Here is an 8295-nt window from a genome sequence, read left to right as displayed (position 1 = left end):
ACGAGTAGACGTGCCTTTATAAGGCAAACGAGCCGACAACTAGCCCCGACATCGGTGGGGATCGTGATCGTGTGGTACGACAGTGGTGCAGCTGCACTCACCAGCGATGGGCCACAGGAAATGTTGGATCGTGATTCGGTGGTATTCAAGAGCAACTTTAAGGAATTGATTGCAGGAGGAAAGTGGAAGGAAATTATAGGAACAATACTTGGAAGAAAACTTACTCAAACCTTGGCAAATTCGAACTTCATTTGTTGAAGATCATAAAGAAGTGCTGCTCAGGGGATTGAAGGTATTCCAATAAAATGATATTTTCCCTAAGAAACAGAAGCTTCTTTTCAAGATTTCCTCTCCCCCGATCTGGCACTGGTACTTGGACTCCCATCTCTTCCATCTTCCATCCCCCACTCCTCCATCTTCCATCTCTAGTGCCTGCCCCCAGACGCAGCAAAATGTTCTGGTTCGGACTCATTTATGCCGTTGTCTGGGCAATCGTTGCGTGTGTCTTGGCCAGCTCTTGGTCTGGCTGTTAGTCTGGCTTTGGCTCTGGATTGTGGATGGGAGTGGGAGTGGGAGCGGTGCCGCGTGGGCTAACTGCAGGTGTTCCCATAGACTGATGGGCGCCATTAGAAACTGATGTGGGCTGCTGGCGGCACGCCCATTTCAATGGGAAGGCGCCAGGAAAAGGCCAAATGAATGGCATGGCGCGTCACTCGAGAGAGAACTCGCCGTCGTCTCGGGACACGACACAGAAACATGTATTCGTATGCAAATTATCATCAGAGACGGCGACAATGGTGACACATAAAATGCAGTTAAAGGTTGGCCACTCCACTCCACTTCACTCCACTCAACCAGCAGCAGCGCCTCCATCCATGGTCCAATCCGGTCCAGATGCATGTCCAGTCCGGTGGCTTGTCCAACTGTCGTCGTTGTCGTCGTGGTCGTCGTCGTCGGCCGTTAGCCATGTCAAAGGGGAGAACAAGGCGCGTTCCGGCTGACAGACAATTACGCTAATGGGACACAAATGGCAAATTAATTAGCTGCGGGCCATGCTCCCGAAACACAGCCACGACTAGCCAGCAGTCCAGACTAGTCTCCAAATGGATGCTGGGAGGAGGCAGCGAGAACTTGTCCGGAGATGTGCTCCCAGGTTTGGGCACATAAATTGACCAGGCGACAGCCTGGGACATCTCTAAAAAACAGAGCTCTCGTTCGTACCGAGCTCCTTATAGAGATACTCGTGCGAGTACTCTGGTGTTTTGGTCAGGAAATCGCTTGCCCTTATATTTAATTGCCTGCAACTCCACCGATCGATGGCTGTAATCCGGGGACAGGTGTCGATCATACAAGTGCTTTGGATTTGCCTGCGAATTTATTGCGGTAGCGGTATCGGCAGCTAGGGAACCGCCTCACTGATTGCTAATCGGCCGCCGGCCTCCGGCCTCCAGCTGCTGGCGCCGTGGCAGCCACAGCATGTAAATTCGTTGTATGCCCCAGAGCAAGGCAATAATAATAATGTCCATAATTATACACGAGTAGGTACGTACGTATATATGGTGGCGAGCAAAGTCAATGAACAAGCGGCGACAACAATGCCAACAGCAGCAGCAACGGCAACAGCAACAGCAGCAACAATGCCAGAGACAAGAAAGAGCCGCAACAATGGCCAAGTTCTTATCGCTTACAACTTGTTTCGATTTCATTGACCAACTATGGGCAGTGGGCAGCGACGGGTGACCGACGACCGAGCTGAATTTGGCCAAGAGGCGCATTGTTGCTGCCCAATTGTTTAATTGCCAGCGTATGCGGCGCCATAAATGCCTCACAATGCGGAGAATCGAATCGAATCGAATGGCATGGTAGGGTGTAGGGGTGTAGGGGTAAGAACGAGCAGTCAGTCGATCCATAATTGCAGCTATTGACGAGGCGGGGATCTGCTTTGAATCCACATCATCCGACCATGGCCATGTCCATGTCCATGTCGATGTTCAAGTCTGGCGGCTAATGATAGGGCCCCCTCTCGCTCGACTGCCTATAAAAGTGAAAAGAACATAAACTTGAAGCGCAGCTCGGCCGACATTTGGCGGCCAAAGGGAATTGGTGTGAAATTGGCCCCGGCCGGTAAAACCTTCCTGGAAGGCCCAGCACTACCGACACTCCCGACACTCGAGCCGTGTAATTAGGCATGTTCCCAGCCCCTAAGCCCCCGGAGGCTCGCTTTCCGGGGCATTTATCAGTGCAAACAAGCGCTAAACCACGGACTGGACTGGACTGCACTCCAAGCAGAATGAGAATCAGCATCAGAAGGAGATATGCCCTTTGGCCAGATCGCGGGCATCGGCTTTATGCCACAACTAATAAGGATAATTGCAACGCCGACTGGGCGTTAAGTGAGTCCCGCGACCAGCTCTAAATCCGACTTCGAGTCTGGCTTTGGCTGTGGCTATGGCTATGGCTTTAGCTTCAGCTCCAATTTCGATGCGGAAATTTGACAAATTGGCATCGTCGAGGCTGTTGTTGGGGCTGTCGTGTAAACGGTTGCAGGTGTTTTCGCTGGGCGTGGCCGGGACCCTCTTTCAGTCCGATTTGTATCGCTGTCCAATTAAGCCGTGCAACATGGGGCAAGCAAGCAGCAACATGTTGCCAGCCCGCGATATTGCTAACGAAGCACTGACAATGCATTCATTGCCGTCACTTTGACACTCCCGCAAAATCAGCAACAGCAGCAACAGCAGCCACAGACCGCATTTGCAGAAAGAGAATTACGAAAAATTCATTACGATTTCGATTTAAGTTGAATAATTATTTATCTAGATAATGCTACTCATTCGGCTGGCTCGCTCGCTCTCCGTCTGGGCCCGTGGGTCCATGGTGTCCATGGTGTGATTCATATCAGAGCAATTGCAGGCGTGTCAGCGACAGTTGCAACGACAGCAACAGTTGCCGCTGCTTCGGCTGCTGCTGCTGCTGCTGGCAGCAACAATCTCGGCCTGCAAATGGCAATGGCCGCAGACACTGACATAAAACAAATAGACTGTCAGTTTACGGAGCATTTGGTATGACTAAATGTGGCTCTGATTGTGCCTCCTGCCTGGGGCTCTTTGTTCGTTCCGCTACTGCCTTATCGGGTGGGTGGGTGGTTGTATGAGGATAATCGTAATTGCAGCAGTAGCAGGAGTATAATATATGGATATATGCTGTAATGACGATAAGAGGACACTTCCTGCTTGCTTACAGGCCACTCTTCCTGTGAGGATCTCTTGGCAGGAAAGACTTTACCCCTACGTGTTGGTCCCATTTTATTAATATTCTGAACAATCATTGATCCATTTCAAATCCTCTGAAATGTTAATTAGTCTAGCGGTTAGGAAATCCACTATTGGTGAAATTATTCCATGGTTAATTACCTGTAACATTTCTAAGCGATTCCATTCAACAGAAGCCAAGAACTAAACCGAAGCGAAGCGAAGCTGATCTAATGCCAAGATTAATGTCATACCCGGCGACAAAGGCGCTGGGAAGCTGTGGCATGTATCGGCCCACCGACGACTGCACCTGCACCTGTCAGCTGCAGGAGGATTGTGCACCGCCCTCCCCTCCGCTTGCCCCCTGGGCGTGGCCATACTTAGCATATTTCCCAGGTAAAGCGATGCAATTACAAGTCGACGGCTGCACACGACATGGCATATCGTCCAAATCCCATCAGATAGGGAGCCGACGTGGGGAGACCAGAGTCAGATGCAGACGCAGACCGAGACCCAGACCCAGACCCCTGCCCCCACCACTACCACCGAGAATAAATAATTAAAAATGCGTGAAAATGCTCCGAATGTTATCATTATCGGGACTGCAAAGGGAGCACAAATAAATCAAAGTCCCGACCGACCGACCACTTGGCAGCTCAATTGAAAAGAGCACAAAAAGTTCGAGTATGTATGAATAAATAAAGGAAATCCATTGGCGGGCAACGGCAAATTTTAGCCAAGATTTATGTGGCCATAAAGGCGATTAGAGAGCCAAGCGAAACGTCAAAAGACAAAATGTGCTGCGGAAAAAAAAGAGAAATAGTGAGAAACAGAGACGGAGAGACGCAGAGACACAGAGACCAGGCATCCCATGTCCAAGTCCAGTTTGCACTTTACACGATTTTGTAATTTATTTCTGACGCTCCGATTGGCGGCGGCATTCTAATGGCAAGTGCCGGGCGACGCCGCCAACTCTGGCATAATTCACGGGGGAAGTTGCCGCCGATGTGGCATGTGGTTGTTTCTGTTGCTGCTGTTGCCTCTGCTGCTGCTGCTGCTGCGGCTGCTGTTGCCGGGTCTGTTGCCACTGGCGGTGTTCACACTTCCAATTGCCAATTTGCATATTTTTGGCATACGTAATGCCAGGTAACAACAACAGCAACAACGCTGGCATAAATCAGAGCCGCGTTTAGGACTTATCGCCCGCCAGCATCTCCGACTGGCAATTCATCTCGCACTCAATTTCCATTCGTTTTGTATTTGCTTACGCGGCGCATAATTAATTCCATTTGCACATGCAACATGCTAGCGTTGCGCATACGCCAGGTTGTACAAGCGATGGAGATGCCTGCGTGACACGAGGTAACATATGAATGTAGATTGACCTTTTAAGAACAGCTGCCCCATGGCTAATGGGGAAAAACAGTGAAGTACACTTTAGCGATTCAAAGGCCACGCTCCACGCTACCATCGCTGCTGAACAGATCATCCTCGCCAGCGTCACCCTGGATGTCCACCCTGGAAGAAGCTGTACATCCCCATAACGAAACGAACTGTTGCATCCGGCATAGATATAACGATAGGAATCGATGATTCATGATGTACATATATCTTGAATGATTGAAAGCATATCAATACGTGTGCGGCCTCACGCTGCCATCTCTGGTTTGACACTCAATCGTACATCGACTTATCTCTTGAAGCGATTTGCGGAACGCCCCATTTGAAATTGGTCTCGCCTCATGTGGGTGTCTGCGAACGGTAATCGAGCCAGGCAGGGCCTGGGAAGCCACAGACTCAACCACAGCCCCAGAGCTCAAAGCCGGCTCCATCTGCGACTCTGCCTCAGAGCCATACCATACGCAGCTCGACGAGTGTCGACCATTGATGCTGTTGATGTGTTTTGACTGGTGCGCTGATTTACGGCCAGCGCCTGCCGAGCGGCAATTTGTTTGCCCGCCAGACGCAGGCGCAGACGCAGACTCTGATGCAGCCGCAAACGCACAGAAAAGTGGCTTAGACGTGGCCAAGGCCAGGCCAGACCAGGCCGGACGGGGCCTGATAGCATAGGATCGGATAGGCCTGGCAAGGAGGCAAATTAACGCGCCAGTCGCCACATAACTTGCCGTACGCATAAAACATGTTAAGTAATCAATTGCTGGCCCAGCACGGAGGGAGGATCAACGGCGGCAGCAGCAGCAGCAGCAGCAGGAGCAGGAGCAACATACTCGTAGAACTGGGCAGTGGCCAAGTGTTCATGGCCAATGCCATTGCCAATGGCTGGAGGGGCAAACAATTGCCGCATTTTTAAGGGCCTCAAACACGTGCAACTCGTTGTCGTTGTCGCCGCTGCTGTTGCCCGTTCTCGTTCTCCTTCGCCTTTGCGCTGAGGCTGAGGCTGTGGCAACTTCAAAGTATCCTGCGGCATAATGCGCTTAATAAACCATGAATCACTGTCCAAGAGGAGGCTGTCAGAGAGGCCACAACCACGGCTGCCTCAGCTGCGTCTGCGTCTGCCACAGCAACAGCAACGGCAACGGCAACAGCAACAGCAGAAACGACTGCTACAGACGGGGCAACATTGATTTTGTCACGACGCAAACACTTTAAAGGCAATTGCTGAAGTGCGCTGCGTCCACGTCCAGTAAATGATGTGCGCATGTGATAAAGGGCCCCGGCCGGCAAACGATCCCCAGCCAAGATCACCTCTGTCCAGAGGAGACGACGAGAAGAGACCCAAGTCAAGAGGGAACAGTCCCTTGTTTTGGCCGCTGTTGTCGCTGCTTGAGTGGCATAAAAAACGACTTGCACTTGGATGCTTGAGCATGCTCTCCTCTCCACTCTCCCTTCCCCTGCCACTGCCACTTCCACTTCCACTCCCACTCCATCCTCCATTCTGTAGCGCTGTCTCTCTGGGCCTCCATGGGGCTATCAACATTCTCAGGTGCGCCTGCGCGGCCTTTGTTTCGGCCGTGGCCATTGGGCATTGGCAAGTTTTGTCAGCTCCTTACTCAGCCAGCCAAAAATCGTCTCTACACCTGCACGGAAAGAAAGCCAGCAGACACACGAGGACACTCTTTGGGACGCCCCGAGTCCCTATGAATTCGAGAAAAGAAAAGAAAATACCAAGTATTGGTATTGAAATTTCTCTCAGTGCTTTTATTGGCCAACCCTAAGCCCACCATTGAACTAGTTAAGTTGTTAGCTGGGCCTCAGGGAACGGGCCTGGGTTTGGGCCTGGGTTGAGATCGAGAACCGGAGTGTATCGCACAGCCAGCGGATTTTCAGTTGCAGTTGCTGTTGCTGTTCCAGGCAGGCATCATTAATCAGCCCGGGTTCATCAGCGGCAACATGGTTCATTAGCTTTGGTTAGTTGCGCCTCATGTTGCAGTTGAAGCTGCTGTTGCCTCTGCTGCCGTGCCCGTATGGCGGCCTCCTGTCGACGATTCTAATCATAAGGCACAGCACCAGGACCGGGATCGGGAATGGGAATGGGTCTGGGTCGGGGTCTCTGCCGCTCCCTCAACACCGCCGCCGCCGCTAGCCAAGTTAATTGGCTAGTAGTTTTGCATAGACACAGTCTCAAACTCTGTCTCTGCCTCTGCTTTGGCTTAAACCACAACATCAGCTGCGGCTTTGGCGGCAAAATCTGAATCAGCGAGCAGCGTCGCGTCTGCTGCTGTCGTCGTTGTCTTATTTGGTAGCAACAAAGGCAGCAGCAGCAGCAGCAATAACTGCAACAACTGCAACAACAACTGCAGGCATATCAGCATCAGACCAGAGTCTCAGATCCCGCTGTTTGGGCTGTGTGCCTTATGCATACTCGGATTTGCATGTGGCAAGCGTTTTTGTCTCTCTCCTTTTCGGCGCAGGGCCGGAGCCAGAGCCAGAGCCAGGCCTAGAGTCAGAGCCAACCAGAGCTGTGGCTGTGGCAGTGATCTTGTCGGAGCGAGTCACGTCCGATAATGTTGACAGTTTCCAGCAGCTTTGGCAGCTACTGTTGAATGCTACTACTCTCCACTCCTCTCCACATGCAAGTGGAGTCGAGGCGGCTGTAAGCGTGGGAAACGGCTAGGCCAGGCTGCATGCCGCATGCCGAATGCCGCATGCTGGCAACATGCGGCTTCCAGATACGTTTACACTCACCCATCATCAAAGGGAGACAAGACAGCTGCCACAGCCATCTCATCTTCAAACAAAGTATGTTAGATGGTTAAGTTGGCTCCTGAGAAGGGTCTTCGATCATACATAAGTTGTAGTAGTGGAAGCCCCGTCCCCCTTCCCCCTTTCCCCCCTCCGATACTCGTTGACAAATCATGTTGGCAGCCAACAAGTCTATCAAAACCTGACAACATTTGCATCTGGCTGGAAAGCAATCCCGGTCCCCCATACAAACCACGGGATGGACAACGGGAGCCCCATACCCATACCCATACCCCACCTGAACATCTGCACTCGGCGGCTACTGTGTTCCGCGACGACAGGATGCATAAAATTTATGAAACAACGACGCCTTTGCGCACATAATTAAATCAGACAAAGCGCGGCCCATGTAAATCCAGTCCAGATCCATCCAGGGGAACAGGCCCGACCCGGTTCGGGCCCATCCCACAAAGACACTAGGCACATCACCGGATGCTGCCTGGGCGAAAAAGAAATGCAGCTTGACTATTTTTAATTACCGGGCAACATCTGCGGCTCCAGCTGCCTCCCAAAGAGGGGTTGCTTGGTTACCTTCCACTGCCTTCCACTGTACGAGTAATTGTTATAGTCATGGGGCTGCAGTTGGGGCCTGGCCTGGTCTGGTCTGGCCTGGCCTGGCTTGGCCTGGGATTGCGACCGGGTAGGCATGCGAATCAATTACATATTACAGCAGCGCCGTCGTCGTCGTCGTCGACGTCACCGCGATTAACTGCAGTGACTTTATAGAACTGTTCGCCACTAACACTAACCTGTTCGAACGTTGCCGCCGCCGCCGCCGCTTTCATTAAAGTGCAAATTATGACTTGCCAGTTCCGCCAGGTGTTGTGCCCGCCTGGCCTATTTG

The sequence above is a fragment of the Drosophila pseudoobscura genome, chromosome X (assembly GCF_009870125.1).
Source record: "Drosophila pseudoobscura strain MV-25-SWS-2005 chromosome X, UCI_Dpse_MV25, whole genome shotgun sequence".
NCBI lineage: Eukaryota > Metazoa > Arthropoda > Insecta > Diptera > Drosophilidae > Drosophila > Drosophila pseudoobscura.
The sequence above is the reverse complement of the archived record's forward strand: the minus strand, read 5'-3'. Positions refer to the sequence as shown.